The following is a 15464-nucleotide window of genomic DNA, read 5'->3' as shown; positions in this document are numbered from 1 at the left end:
TCTGTTCCGAATAATGTCGTCAAGGGCTGATGTTTGAAGTCTTTATGTAGCAAACCTTCACCTGTTAGGAAAAGAGATTGAAGAGAGATTGAAGCTTTTTTGTTTTATTTTGTTTTAAACACAATATCTCTTACCCCTTCATGGTAGGGAAATACAGGAAGATTTATAACATGACTCAGAAACTGTAGTTCTGTCAGCCAGTGAAAACCATTAATCTGTAGCTTCCCAAATGCGTTCGGGTTTATTGCAGGCCATGTGTGATTGCATCGTGTGCTGCCTATCTCCATACCTGTTGTTGCATTTGGCATTGGAAAAGCGATGCCTCGACTTGTCCATAAACTATCTAAACTCTCTTTCTGCAGTTTTGGTGTATCAGGATTTAAAAATGTGTGCATGACATGGTCGCTCTGTATGTTGGAGAATTTGAAAAGTTGAAATCAACTGCGGTATTTGTCTGCAAGTATTTTCTTTGGAGGATGTGTGTTAAGTCTCCCGTGTTATATTTTCAGTAGTTGGTGTACTTCCATCCCTTCTTGACGGAAGGACCATGGCAGTGAGTGGTAGCTCTGAGAAGCCGGTGGAAGTGTGCACAGAAGACATTATCAAGTACGTGGAAGCAGTTTGTGTACCGAGTTTATTTAAACATAGATGCGTTAGCTTGCCAACAGAGAGAACTTTACAAGGACAAACTGTAAGGTCAAAGGAAATTTAAAAACAAAAGGACGCCCGATTGCTGTGTCTGGTAGGACTGAACACTGATTGTTCTCTCCTTGTCCTGCCAGGATCGTGATGATAACTGTGTTTTATTTCCTCTCACCAGGTAGGCCATAAGGCATAGTTACTGAGACTTGGTTAGTTTAAATTCAGATCTTTTCCTGGAGATAGTTGTGGAGTGGCATAATTGGATAAAAGTGGCTCGGAGTCTTATGCAAGAGAAGCCAGTGCAATCCAGACTCGTTTTTGTGTACGGAAGGCAAAGCATTACAGTTGTGTATGCACATACTGGCAGTGCAGTACGCATCTCATCCTTATGTTATATTCTAGGAGAGGGGAAAACTGCAATTCAGTTATTCAAGACTGTAGTAAATGTATTTAGTACCTCATACTTCTGACACGTCTGGGTAGGTGGCATCATGATAAGCCCCAAGCAGGAAGCCCAGCTGGTGAGCATGGCATCCCAAAGCCTCTGACCGGTGCTTATTGGCCCCACTGCTGCCAGCACGACCAGCAGCCCGGCTGACCAAACCAGAACATTGGCATGAGCAGAGGTCTGCAGGATCAGGATATCCAGTTATAAGAGGAAATTGCATTTCCAAAGGTGAGCACATGAAAGCAAGTCAGTAACTCTTGGCGCTTGTTGTAAAGTCAAGCGCTGTTACATTAAACCTAGAGGTTCATTACTTACAAAGTCAATTGCTAGGATTTAAAACAAAAAGCTTTAGCAGTTAGATTGATGTGCTTAACATGAGTTCCTTTTGCATGCTTTTTAGCTAGGTCTGGGAATAAGTAAACACCTCAAATAATCTCTGGTTTTGTCATCTCTTTGGTAGTGTGCTTGCTTCCTGTGTTATGAAAGGCATCATTAGATTAGCTGTGTTTAAGCTTCCTGTCTCACTGGGTTTTTTCCATTATTTTTACAATCTCTTTCAGAAGGCACCAGTATAATATTTCTGTAATGAAGGTTTCACTTTAATTATATATTTTCAGGTTGAGTTTTTTTTTCCTCTCCACCTTCTTTACTCTCTCTAAAATAACTTCCTAACTGATGCTTTCTCAGATTTTTTGTTTAATGGCATGTGCTGTTGTAATAACATGCAGGCTGAGAAAAATAATACGACTTCTGTCTAGAACTAGTGCTCTTTGATAATTTGTGCAAAAAGCTAGACGGCCTGTTTAGCTGTATAGCTTTTTATTCCTGCTCTGTGAAGTGCTACTTCTAAATTATTTTTTTTATGTGTGGTGTATGTGCTGCAAGAGCAACGTCCTTCACTGTGCCAGAGCCTGATGACTTCAGTTCTCAGGAGGCAAAAGAGAGCAGGTCCTCAACATATTGTATCAAGGTGTGGTTATTTTGGTGGTTTGTTTTCAGTTTGTTAGATGTCTGCTTATCGGGAAGAAGGATAAACTCACCTGTGTGATAGCTCTGGTTCGACAATACAAATCGTGTGAACTGTGTTGTTTACTTGCTCTAAGCAGCCACTCTGTTACTTTTCTTGGCATTTTGTGGGGAAAGTGCTTTTGTTTGATTGATAACCCTTTGTCTGTGAACTTTGGCTGAAAAAATAAGTATCTGACGTGCATGGTGTCATGTTTGGCTCAAATCTAGGGTGGCACTTTGGAGACCTTCTGGCTTCTGTTAATAAAACAAGTAGGAGATTTTTGTTAGTTACTTTGAAAGCAGCAAACCTGACTTCAAAAGGTGAGAATTTTTTGATTCCATATTTTCATCTTTTAGCATCTCCCTGCAGGTGAGGAACAAAATAAGAAGCTGGCTGAACTCTTCTAATCTTGAAATATATACGTTTTAGCATAATCTCATACTGTTAAGCTTGCAAACTCTGGACACTGAGTATAACTGTGCTGGATTTCAGATGCAGTTGCTTACTTATCAAAGCAAAAGGAGGCTTTAAAGCAAAAAGCAGAGTGGACTTTTCATAATAGTGTGGTGGGATCTCCTCTGGGATGTTTCGCTTTCTTTAGACCACGGGCAGACATTTTGTCATTGGTGTGTATTCTGCTCAGCCGTTTGCCTGTCCCTTATGGGTAAGTCTCATTTTCTGTCTAAAAGTGCTGTTAGTAAAGGGCTTTTCTTGATGCTTTGGCAAGGGTTTCTTTTGATGCTGTGGCAGACTCTGGGTCCATTCTTCAGGTATGTTCCAAATACATTCTTTTTCTTTCCAGGATAACTTTGGAGATGAGATGATCTTGATTTCTAATGGACCTCTGTATGTCTGTAAGGCCATTTCTAATAATAGATGCTAGTTGCTTGTCAGGGTGTGTATTTGCCTATAACGTTGGTGAATTTGCAGCTCTCGGTGTAAGTAAAGAGTGAAGTAACATGTGAATGTGGAGGTCCTTAGGCTTGTATTTAGGTTTTACCCCCCTGGTTAAAGTTGTTTGGTTTGGCAAATGCAGCTGCTGCCTTGCCAGTTGACGTTTCTCTAAGGATTTCACATCAACTCGTGTGTTACCGCTATCTAACGTGTATTAGCTCCTTCTGTGTTTTTAATATTTAAATATAGTACTGAGCTTGGGAGTTTTCAGGACCTAGTCTTCAGATTTTTCTTTTTTTTCATATTCCATTTTTTTGGGATGCCAGATAGAATGCCGCGAATCCAGAAACTAATTATTACCTGAAATTTTCCATGACTTCTATTTCTTTCTGTGTGAAGTCGTTGATTCATTTATTAAATCATTTAGGCTCTTTCTGAATATGACACCTGTGGCAGAGTTAAACAGGAGAGTTTGCACCAGTTTGTCATGAGCATTCATGTTAATCCACTAACTTAATTCTGCTGTGGCAGCTGCACTAGGGTGTAAAATCTCGATCTTATTTCATAACGATGCTTCTCCTTTGCACTTCCTGTCATTTAATTTATTTGCCTCTTAGAACCATGTATTATTTTAGCAAGTGACAGATTTATATTTTTAATTTTTTGCCTGTGGCCACAGGACGAGTAGCTTCTTTCTTTCACTTAAAAGCCAGTTTCAAGGGCATCCTAATTGATTGCTTTCACTCAGTTGCCGATGTTATGCTCTTCATTTGAGCATCATTGTCTTGATAGTAATTAAACAAAAGCCCAATTAAGTCTCATGCTATACTCGGGAAGTAGCTCGCCAGAATTTGACAGGTGAACAAAGGAAGTTTCATTGACAAATTTGTTCAGAGGAAGATGTCTCAGTGGAGGTCTCAAAAGCAGTGCATGTGATTTTAGCCGTGTAGCAGCTATTGCTTTTAAATTATTTTAGATCTGTGGCTAGTTCTTCTGCTCTGAAGATGTGAATGAGAGCTGGAGAACTAATTTCCATCCAGCGTCAATGTGAATGTAAATCTGTAAAGAGTCACTTTAAGAGTGGAAAGAGGAGAATGAATTAGAGCAATGTTATTTCCAAACTGTGGCTTGCATGGCTCTTGGCATTCACCCTGCTGAAGAAAGTGGCTTGAGAAAGGTGGGGAAGGGAAAAAGACACCTGGGGAGGAGAAGAGCCTGCTTTAACAGAGCTTTTTAGAATAGTTAAGGGACCACTCTATTATTGCATGAAAACTTGTCAAATGTTAGAAGCAGAATTTCAAATGGGTCCTCAGCTTTCTCTCCTGCACTGTTAACTTTTTTCAGTAGCCACAACTCTGTCTCACTGTATATCAAAACCAAGGCAGTAATTGTCGATGGTTCCAAGTACGTGTGTACATTTTTATGTTTGATTTCCACTGAGCCGTAAACACTCTGTCCTTTGCCTTTTACTAGCTATTGGCTTGGCTATTCCTTGTGGACAGGAAAGCTGTGTTTAATGCTTTGTAAAGTGGCCATCAGTTCCTTGCTTTTATCTCTGTTCAGCATAAATTATTTTCAGCAAGGCCACAGAGCTGTTTTGGCCAAGATTTTCAGGTGTCCCTTGTGGAGAGCTATTTCAGGGTAAAGGCTTAATCTTACTGTTTCTTTCTTCCCCTTCTCTCTATTTCATTTCTCCTTGAAGAATACTGATCCTGAATGATTGGAGCCCATGGTTGGTCCCCACCCTCTTTCATGGCTTTTTTTTTTTCTGTTGGCGTTTTCATAGTTAACCCACAACTGGATAGGCTGAAGCATATTCTTTTGCCCTTAAGCTTGGAAACTTGGTGTGCGCTGTAACTGCAATATTTCTAAGGGGAAATTCAGCCTCTAATTATCAAATTAGATGCACATTCTGGTTCTTTGGCATGACTTTACTTCTGCCCATCTGTTAGGTTGGCTCTTTGCCCTCTCTGAAAGTAGCCTACCAGTCCTAGCTGAGCAGAGGAGCCAACCAAAGATGGGTTAAGAGAGGCAGCCTGCAGAATGCTTTATGTTAAATCCCGCTTGCCAAAAGCTCTTCCTGTTTGCAAACAATGTCAGCTTAAGCCATATGCTTCATTACATGGGATGACATCTGTGCAGACAGATGCAGGCATGGCAATACAAATGACATTTGATAAGGAAGGGCATATGTTATGAAACCAGACACCACGATGGGTTTAAGACCTTGTCTTTACTGCACGTGCACATGGAAATACAGAGCGCTTGTGTGTTCTGCTGTGAGAGAGCATTCCTCAGTCAGGGTCGGACCTTTGGAGCACATCGGTGTTGCAGGTTTCTGCTAGGTGTAACAGCAGTCATACGATTCAGTTGTTGCAAGTTATTAGCCCGGATCAGTATTTGGCTTTGGTGCTCGTACTGGTAACTTGCATCGAGGGTCCAGCAGTTTGTACCGTGTAACAAAACGTGTTTGGGTAACACCAATGAAGGAGGTTCTGTTGTGGACTGTCGTCTTGAAGGATTTCAATGCTATCTTCCAAAAATACCTTCAGGGAAATTCACGGATTTGGTTTTCAGAAATACATAATTTGAATGTGAATTTTACATGTCCAGGTAGACGAGATCCTTAAAAAGCTCATCTTTTAGAGTAATTTCTTTGCCCCTTTGCCACATCATGCTGCTTTTTCACCAGAGGTGAGGTTTCTGTCTAAAGCTACTTTTCTCAATTATCTCTGCTCTTTGGATTTACAGTGTGAGCATGGCATTTAAAAACTAGAAATTAATTTTAGTTATTGGAGGCTTCAAAGAGATACCGTCAAGTTAAGATCCAGTTATAGCTCTCTTAAGCCAGCTTCCACATTCTAAGCCTGTCTGAGCCAGTGTCATTTATTTTTCTACTCCAGCAATGCTTTGTGTTGTTGCTGTGCATATGGTACAGCAGCATACGTACAAACGAGGGACTTGGGGTTATACTTGGAGCTGTTCAGACCAATGAAGTTAAAGAAGCGATACAGAGCTGTGCAGCTGGCAGAGGAGAGGGGAGAGCAAGCAGTGATCCTTGCACCACGACCAGGGGAGGTCAGTAGATGGTTCTGAAGGTGGCTCCGGAGTGGTTTAATTTCCCTCTGCTGCCACATCCAGAAATCCCTAGGTTACGTTTAGTAATTTTGAAGTGAGGCAGAGCAGTTGCTGGTAATGCAGACAGAACTGGCCTCAATCACAACAGCACCAAATAGGAGTGGGGATTCAGACTGTGAAGGAAAATTAGCAGTCTTTGTGTTCTCCAGATTAAGCTTTGTATAAACTGAATCTTAACAAACCAAAGAAAAGGCATTTTAAGTGTTTCTGCTTTGATTTCTATGGTCAGCAAGGTGTTAACTGCAGCAAGTCCAGGCAAAACATTTTGATGCTGAGGTGTAATGTAAAGAAATATTTGTGACATTCACAGGGGAGTTCTTTTTATCGGGTGCTAGTGTGGAAACAGTGTTAACTTAGTGTATTTAATTAAAATACATTGAGTAAATATATTCTGTTGGAGGTTTAGAGCACAAAAAAAAAACAAACCCGTGTAGTATTTGTGATGTATGATTTACTTGAAAATTGCTTATTTAGTGCTTGGATGAAAGGAAAACACATCTTTCAAAAACAGTGGACAGGTACTGGAATATACATATAGATAGATATGTAGGTCTGTAGTAAATAGTTATGGAAATTGGCTTTGTTTCTCTGACAGTCTGTTTTCATAGCTCCTATATATTGAAGACCTTTAGCCTTGTTTGAGGAACTTGCTGTTTTCCAAATTAGATGTTTGGGTCTGATAATTGTGCAGGGTAGGTGACTTTAATTTTTCATCCATTGGGATTTATTTTTGCAGCATTTCATGGAGTGGTGACTCTCATTCCTTGGTTGCTTAAGGTCAGTGTTACATTTACTAACTGAAAGAGCTCCAGGAGCATGTATAGCTGTCAAGTGCTCAGACTGAATGTGGTTAGTTGAATTTGCAGCATCATGGTGGGGAAGCCAGTCTGGAGGAAGAGGATTTCCTTAATCATACTGATACAGCCACTTTCTCTACAGAGTTTTTTTCTGCACTTCCAGGACGGTTTCACTTCCAGCTTGGATTAGAGAAAGGAATTCTGTAAAGCCTTGAGAACTGTCGGTTCCTCTGGTTGGTTGGGGTTATTAAGAAACTTTGAGTACTTCTTTCTGTCCCTTTTCTCTCTCTGTTGGTTCATCTGTAATAGTGGGTTAATAATAATACTCCTGTCTCTCCCCCAAGTGCTCCATCACCATGGTAGAAGAAGTACTCCCAGTGTTAGGTATTAGTCACGTTGTGCTCATTAACTCTTTCCTTAAAGTGCTTCCATCCCAAATCACTCCCCTGTTTCATTTCAAACCTGATTTAGGAGCTGCATGACGGGATTTCTGACAGCTGTCCAGACTAGATGAAAATTCAGTGCAAGTTACTTGGATTACATTGTAGAGACTGAGGCGTGTATTGGCATTTCTTCTCTCACTTTATTAAACTACTAAAAATTGCACCTGTTTGTAAAATCTGCATATCCGTACTAAATTATCTGGATTGTACAGAAACGTATACGGAAAAGTTGGCTTTATTTTGCAGAAGGTCAAGGATACCCTTATAATTCACATGTAAATTTTTGGGTACATAAAGCGTGGCTTAAGTCTGCAGCGCTTTCAGTTATTGTTGGCTCTCTGTGCGTCTGCATCTACACATGCTTTTTCCTGCTGAAGGATCAAAAAAGTGTTTTATTTGTTTGGTTACATGATGAATTGCTTTGTTATTGCTTAAGCAAAGTAGCCAGAGGAAAGGCTCTGGCTTGTTTGGCCTGCACAGTGTTTTAATGGCAGCATTGCCGGAGACAGCAAGCACTGCAAAAATGGGCGAAACTAGCGGTGTTCTCCCTCGTTCTCATAGTATGTTTTCAGGGGGAATGGCTTACCCCCTGTTTTTCCTTTGTGCATTGATTCTCAGTGCTGCTGTGCCTTTTGTAGTTAAATGTGCCTACAGAGATTGTGTGGTTTTTGTCTTTATTGTTTTGAGTTGGTGAGACAGGAAAGGGACTGCTGGTCACGAGGCATTGCACAACACGCTTTAATAACGGGAGTCATCTTTCCTTCAGTATTAACTTCCAGAGGATTGCTCTTCTTGCCTCCTTTCGTTGCTCCTAAAAGTGTTTTCAGTGCGGTGTTCTGCCAGCTGTGGGACCGGGCTCTCCAGCCCAAGCCAACCATCCAGGCTTTTGTTGTGATTTTAAGCATCAGCACTCAAAAGAATTCGGAGGAAATCCATTGCCTGGTGCTACCAGCCCAGCAGCTGCATGAAGCTTCAAAGCTGTCATCTGACACACTGGAGAAATAGTTTTTATTTACAAAAACTCCCCTGTCAGTGCTTATTAGAGAATTTAGACGTTAGGAACTTCCTTGGATAGCTCGCCTCCGGTGCTGATGGCTTGCTTTGAAAGCCTGTTTGCTTGCTCCTCTGGTACAACAGTGGCAGCTATGTAGAAAGGAGGAGCGAGACAACTCTGAGTTACCATCTGGACCAAGTTGGGGATCAAGTCAATTTCCCTTTAGTGTAATGCTGAAAGGAATGCCTGAAGTTGAAGGCTGCCACATCTTGCAAACCAGATGCTATGCAAGTGCTGAATATATTGATGCCTGGCAGTAGTGGGGGACAATAAGAAGGCGGTGTATGTGTTAGTCCTTTGAAACTTGCCAAATTAAAATGATAGTAGCTTCAAATAGGTAGCGCCACTGAAGTTATATTTAAAAAAAAATATGATGCCTATGTTGTGCTGGCTGAAAAATAGGCAAAAAGAGCATTACCAGAAAACAGGGATTTTCAAATCATCTAGGAGATTCCATTCCCTTAATTGTTTTCTTTACAGAGACAACCTGTAACTTAGCCCATGGTTGTTACAGGAGGAGTTATGCCATTGCAGATCTCTCCTAATGGTGTTATTCCTAACCGTGATAACTAATGATATTAATCCTCTGACACAAGCTTTCCACTGCTGTGATCATTTGTGCACGGTACTCTGGAGCTGGGGGAAAAACAATGTCAGCAGCTAGCTGGTTACTGGAGGAGCATGCATGTTAAACCACCTGACATCTGGTGAGTCACCCTCCAAGAATGTGTGATTGAATGATAGCTAACTGATTAGCCCAGTCGATTAAGGCCAAATATATCTGAAGTGTGGAACGCTATTTCTGAAGGTAGCTGGAAGTGCAAACACCCATAGTTTACAGACCTTACTATAGTATAAATGATGGCTGCAAAAAAATCTTCCACAAGAATTGGCTTGTGCAGTAAGCATGCATTGCTTGTTTATAAGCAACTATTTCTGACGTTTTTAATGCACTTTTTTAATGTTGTTAATTCATTTCTGTTGTTAATGACTGAAGGAGAATTGCTACAGCCGGTTGTTTTCTGGTTGATTCCCATCTAGTGAAGTGACTTACCTGTTGAGGAGCTTCCACAGTCTTTTGACTGAAGCCTGCATCCTGGCTCTGATGGTAAGAGCAAAATGCAAACGTTGAGCCAACATTTTTCTTAAAATCCACATGCTGAGCAAGACAAAGAAAAGTTCAGTTCCCTGGCACAGATGCTGCATAGGTAAGATGTGAGCATAAGTCGTGGTGAGAGATGTTCTGTAACACATTTGTGTTGGGAACACAGGCCAGGGTTTGAAGACGTGTTGACCTATTCTATGAAGTAGGAAAAAGCAGAGGTTGTTCTTAAAGTTTCATTTAGCTATATTTTCTGTTGAGAGAGAACAGAGTATCACCTAATAAGTCTCAAACTACTGTTGTAAATAAGGAATCATTCCAGAACGTGATCGTGGTTGTAATCCTGCAGCACTTAGCTTTGGGCATTGCCAAAGAGGCCTGATGTGCCACCTCCTCTCCTCAGCCTGTGTTGCCACTGCCTGATAGTTTTACGTTCAAGTGCTTCGGTGCAGATTGAGCAGCTTAATAAGACGTAGCTATTCAGGTGGTCAGGGTCTCTACTACAATACTTAAGCCAAGTATTTGACTTCTCCAAATGAAGGGTATCTTTTGGATACTATGGATTTAAAATAATGAAAATGCAATGAAGATGAAAAGTGAAATGCCATGCTGGATTCACTAGCAGTGACTTGTTACTGGAATGTGAAACAGTCTAAGATCAGTTCGTGCTTACAGATGGAGTATTGAAATTATGAAGCTGACTGGAACATGGGGCTTTGAAACAACTAATCCTGTGCAGTGCTTTTGTTTTGGTCATTTTGTAGATGCCTTTGTATCTTTGGAAAGAGTTATGACCATTGTTTCTGGTATTGTACACACTTACTGCACAAGCTTTTACTAAATTACCATTGTGAGACTTGCATCTTGTTAAACAAACATAGATTGAAACAGATTCCATGCTGTAAAAACAACCGCACACAAGCCAACTTCTTTGTGCATGTGGGTTATGTATCATTTCCCCTCAGGAATTAACAGCATACCTTGAACTCCACTTTTTAATTTGACTGAGAGAGCGAGCCTTGCATACAGAAGAAGGGAGGAAAGAAAAAAAAACACCTCCTGGACTCTAATCTCTTAATCTCCATAAAATGCTTGAATGTTTAGCTTTGATAATATATGAAACAAATCTGGTGGTCCGTAACATTTCTGAAGTGCATTCCCCCTTCTTTTTTTTTTGTAGCAAAAAGAAATCAAAGCAGACATAAAATGATGTATGACAGATGGGTTGGTGTTGGTTAGGAGTTAGCCCTCAAGCATGAAGAAATTCCATAGCTCTAACTCTGCCTTCTAATATGCCAGTGGAAAGTCACTTTGGTGGCCTGGTGATGATTCCTTTCCTGATGTAGCATAATTTTCCTGCCAGTGGGGTCACCATGCATTTTGCATACTTATTTATTAATCCTTTTGATGCCAGAAAAGGGATTATTCAGAAGTAACGTCAAGAAATGGAACTCTTTGGCTAACAAGATTTTTACACTTGGAGGCAGATCTTCTGAAAAATGTGTGATGTCTGCCTCATTCTGGGGATCAGAAACTGGCTGAGATTCAAAGTTAGGTAATTGAAATGAGAAGGCAATTTAACAGTCACAGCTATAGGGTAGGTTTTGCAGTCAAAGAAACTGCTTTGCAAAAATACTGTATGCAAGGGAGAAGCTTTCAATTCCATTTTCTATGTATATTTCCAAAGGGAGATAGTTTTAGGGTGCTTTTGGATCCAAGGTGGAACTACCTTCCTTCAGGATAGCAGGAGAGAGCTAAGCCCTATTTTCAGCATGCATTTGTAGGTGAGGTGATCTCCAAACATGTTGTAACTACTCTGCTATAATTAGTTCTAGTGCAAGGAGGTTCAGCCTCTGTTTGTTAAGTCTCTAAGGTTGAGTTTAGTTGCTAGTTCTTTAGTTGTTTTGGTTTTAGGTACGGTGTTTTGATCTTTCTATGGTAGATATCTCATACAACCAGCATGTCCTGGTCATTTAAACATAGGTAAAATGGATGTGTTTTAGAAAAGCTTTTAGCTCTTAAAGTAGATACCTGTCTTTTGTATTAAAGTGCTTGTCCCTGGTATTTTTCCAACCTTTGTGATCTTATAGTATGAGTTAAAAAAATAAATAATAAATTCATAGCGGGGCTGCCTGCTTGAACAGTCTGCTCCAGAAATGCCTGTATGACCTAATCAGAATAAGAAACAAATAAAATAATAGCACTAAATGGTGTGGGGATTAGATTGGCAGGAAACTGGACCATGGTTAACTCCACTCATGTGTGCTGCAAGCAAGCTGAGCCCCACACCCACGCTGTTGGTGTTAGTCTTTAAAGTTTTGTTGGCAAAGCTCTGCCTTTTAGGAGTGGGAAAACAAGTCATACCCACAACAGACACAGTTCTGCTGGCAAAAAGCTCCGTGTAGTTTCTGCCAGTTTAGCGAAACCCTTTGGCTTATATTGTTTATTCCATTCAAGGAAGAGGCTTGGCTACCCCTTCCCTGCCATGTGCCTTCTTCTCCAGCCCCGCTGAAGCTGTGTCTCAGCGAGTGGGGTCTGCTGAGAGAGTGCTGCCACCGCCGCAGTGCCTTTCAAGTGCTGGTAAGCCGTTAGAAGGAGCTGCCATCATCTCAGATCTTAATCTGTTTTAGCAGATAAAGAGGAAAATGCTATCAGAGGAGATGGAGATATCATTTGGGTGCAGAAATCGCATGAAAAGAAGAACGCGAGTTGTGTAAGAAGTGCCAAAACCTCTGATGAGTTTCCTTGGGACTTGTCAGTTTTCGTGCACCGACTCCGCTTTCTCCGTGACATGTTTTGCCTGGAGGCAGCAGTAAGCCATCAAAATATAACAGGATATCCTGCCACGCAAGGGCGAAGATCTTAAGGATCCAGGTCTCCCAAGGCTGTGGCTGGCTGATGTAAGCTATTCTCAAGTGGAATCTCCAGTTTTGGAGTGATATTTTTTTAAGTTGTTTGTTTTGTTTTGTTTCAAAAAGAAAACGTTGCATGTTTTTGCATACCACCAACTGCTCACGGAAGATAAGAAATTGCAGCAGCCAAAGCTTCAGATTTATTGCTGTGGTCGATTTCCTGTTATTTTTAATAGGATGTGGCCCCTCCACTTTCAAACTACTGAGCTGTATCAAAGAGAGTGGATCGCGTTTCAGACCGCCGTGCCTGTGGGTTTTTGAACACATGCTCGTGACCGGGCTTCAGGCACCCTGAGCAGGGTTAGAGCTGGTTTAACGCTCTCTTTGTGTTCGCAGACATGTGCCAGCTGCCGGGAATGAGGAGTTTTAGGAGCTGGTATTTGGTTCACTTTAAAGTAGCTTTGTTTTTTTCTGTTGTTGTTGTTTTTAAGCAAACAACAACGAAAACGCCAAAAAACCTCCATAAATTTGGGAGTTTGCAGCTGGCTGATAGAAGAGAGAGAGGTTCAGGCTCTTTGTCGTGGCTGGAGTGGTGGGAGGAAATTGGCTGGTGAACTTTTAGCAGGTAAAATTGGGGTTAAACATCAAGGTTTTAGCAGAGAAATGTGTCTCCGCCCCCTCCGATTAATTTTGTTTGGATTCTTTTGACTGTTTTCATTCAAAACCATTTTGAGCGCTGTGTGTAAGTAGTCAAAATATCCCTGTGTTCTGGTGTGCGATGAAAAATAAGGGAACGGCAAACTGAGCCAGGCTGTAACAGAGCCCTGGAGAGGGTTAGGGGAGGGAGTTCAGCTGGTCTGCAATTGCTGTGGTGCTGGTAGGACTTGGAGGGAGGTTAGCGCCCTGCTCGGGGTCCAGAGTAACTGCCTGCAGTCCTTGTGCGTGGCGTGACGCAGTTGCCCTTTGGCAAGCTGAATTCATAATTGTCATTGTTCAGTAGCCATTTGTAGACTTCATAGTAAATTTTAAAACTGCCGTTTACAAAACGCTTTGTTGTTTTGCTTTTCAGTCAGACTTCATACAGGCCTTTTGTGTCTTGGTGGGCTTGGGTGGTGTCTTTGTCCTCAGACCATCTGTTTAAATTTCAGTAGTAGTAATGAGCAATGAAGTTAATTTTAGGGGTGTATACTTGAATGTTTTCATCTACCAAGGTTCTTAAACCCCAAGTCACACAGAACAATAGGTGCCTCTCTGATCAATATTTCACAAAGCTTAAGGCCATGGGTACATGTCTCTTGGGATTTAGCATTAGCAATTGATCAGTTTTAGCAATAAATTTTCAGTGTCCATCCTTAAAAAGTCATGAGCCGCGTAGTAGTTTTGACACCTTGGTAGTGTAATTATTTTCCCTTTCTCTGTCCTTCTGGATAAGATTCTTATGTCTTCTATTAACGATGCTGTTAGGAAACAAAAGCAAGCTTTTCAGATCACTTTAAGACTGCTGATTTGGTTTCTTATGATAAACAGTTGTGACTGGTACAATCCTCTGGGGAGTTTCTATGTGTGAGAGGTGGGTAAGCAAAATAAAGATAATTTTCAAGTCCAGATGACTTGAAAAGTTTATATAGAATTCAGCACGTCTTGAGGATTGGTAAACCTTTGTCTGCTGATTCTGGAGAAGTTATTGGAAATGCATGGCAGGTTTCAATTCTGAAGGTGAGAGCGCAATTTTCAAGGATCTAATTAATAGTGCATTTAAAGAACGAAATAGTGTTTTATAAATTGCATAATACTACCTGAAGGTATATCTGAATTATAAAGTTTGTTCCTAATTGAAACTCGGTTGCTGATTAGGCAGTTTGTAATTCTGATGAGCTGTATTCTGTTGACAGAATTTTGCTGATACTGGAGAGGGGAACTTTGATCAAAGAGACCATCGCTACCCTTACCAGCTTTTTAAGGTCTAAGGAAGGGCCTTTTTGTGCCTCAGATTTGGCACCAGTTTTCCAGCACTGATACTCCATTTGTAAGTACAGTCTGGCCTTCAGCTTCAGAGCCCATAACATAAAGATTTTTATCCATTTTCTCTTTTTGGTATTTGCCTTTGTTTACTGGGAGCTCTTCATACAGAAGCCATGTGTGCTCAAGTGAATATAAATATTTTCCTTTAAAGGTTACAATGTCTTTACGATGTTGCCTGAAACTAAAGTTGAAAATAAACTTTACATTTTAAGCATGTGTAATTTGTTTTTACAGTTACAGTGGGAAAGAATTTATGCTTAGCATCCAAGCAGTGCATCTCCAAAGGTTTTCTGTAGTTCTGTGTCAACAGAAAATGCATTCTCTGCAGTTTTTTTTTTTAAGGGAAAGAAAAGGCTAATTTTTAATTTCAGAAAAATCTTTGGTAGTAATGGTGAAAGGTATGTGTTGTCTCTTTCAGTGCTATTGTTCGTGTCCTAAAGAAGGACCTTTCACAGAAATTTAAGTTTTGTGTGCTTTAAGGTAAGAAAACATGGTAGTGCTGCTGAAAGCAGTGACTGTGCTTTCTCTGTCAAATTGTTCCTGTCTCTGTGCTGGTGTCTCCCAGTTGATCCAGCAGATCCAGCTGAAAACTTTGCTGGGAGATGAACTGAGCGAGAGAAATGATCCCAGAGGTGTAGCAGCAGGGATGCACTTGGAGGCACAAGGAATTGGAGGATAGGAGTGATGGGCCAGGTAAGGACAGCATGGGCTGCTCTGCCAGCAGAGGTGTCTTATGCTGCCTTGAAGCATAGCAGAAGTACATTGAGGTGTTTAGCATCTTGTTTTAAGAGGGAAGGTGTATTCTTTCCTTTGCTTGATCAGTAGGTTCACTTAACAGTTCAAGTAAACTGGAGTTCTTGTATCTGACTTAGCTACATCTTACATATGTACAGCTACTAGTTTCTTCTCTTCTAGCAATTTCATGAAGGATTTGAACTAAACTTATTTTCCATTTTAGCTAACAGTAGGATGTCTCATGTTTCCTGGAGAAATTGCTTCCTCAAGCAAATCTGTTGGTTACTTACAATGTTCCAAACCATCTACATTTTTATACAGATACTTG

The 15464-nt window shown here is 40.8% G+C and overlaps 1 protein-coding gene across 5 annotated transcripts in view; it reads left to right on the top strand.

Annotated features, from left to right (window-relative positions):
• Positions 1-15464, top strand: part of PTPN14 (protein tyrosine phosphatase non-receptor type 14) — a 117636-nt gene that overhangs the window by 9856 nt on the left and 92316 nt on the right. For 2 of the 5 annotated variants that reach the window (XM_080587221.1, XM_080587222.1), the window contains exon 2: positions 510-606. The exons of 1 other annotated variant lie outside the window; for it this stretch is intronic. The gene's annotated coding sequence lies outside the window, so the exon portion shown is untranslated. Of the gene's footprint in view, positions 1-509; positions 607-9657; positions 12428-14157; positions 14406-15464 lie in introns of those variants that run through there. 2 more of the 5 variants (XM_080587224.1, XM_080587223.1) reach the window with 2 other exon arrangements.

Source organism: Anser brachyrhynchus, assembly GCF_964034855.1.
Source record: "Anser brachyrhynchus genome assembly, chromosome: 3".
Lineage (NCBI taxonomy): Eukaryota > Metazoa > Chordata > Aves > Anseriformes > Anatidae > Anser > Anser brachyrhynchus.
This window is presented reverse-complemented; position numbering and strand designations above follow the sequence as displayed.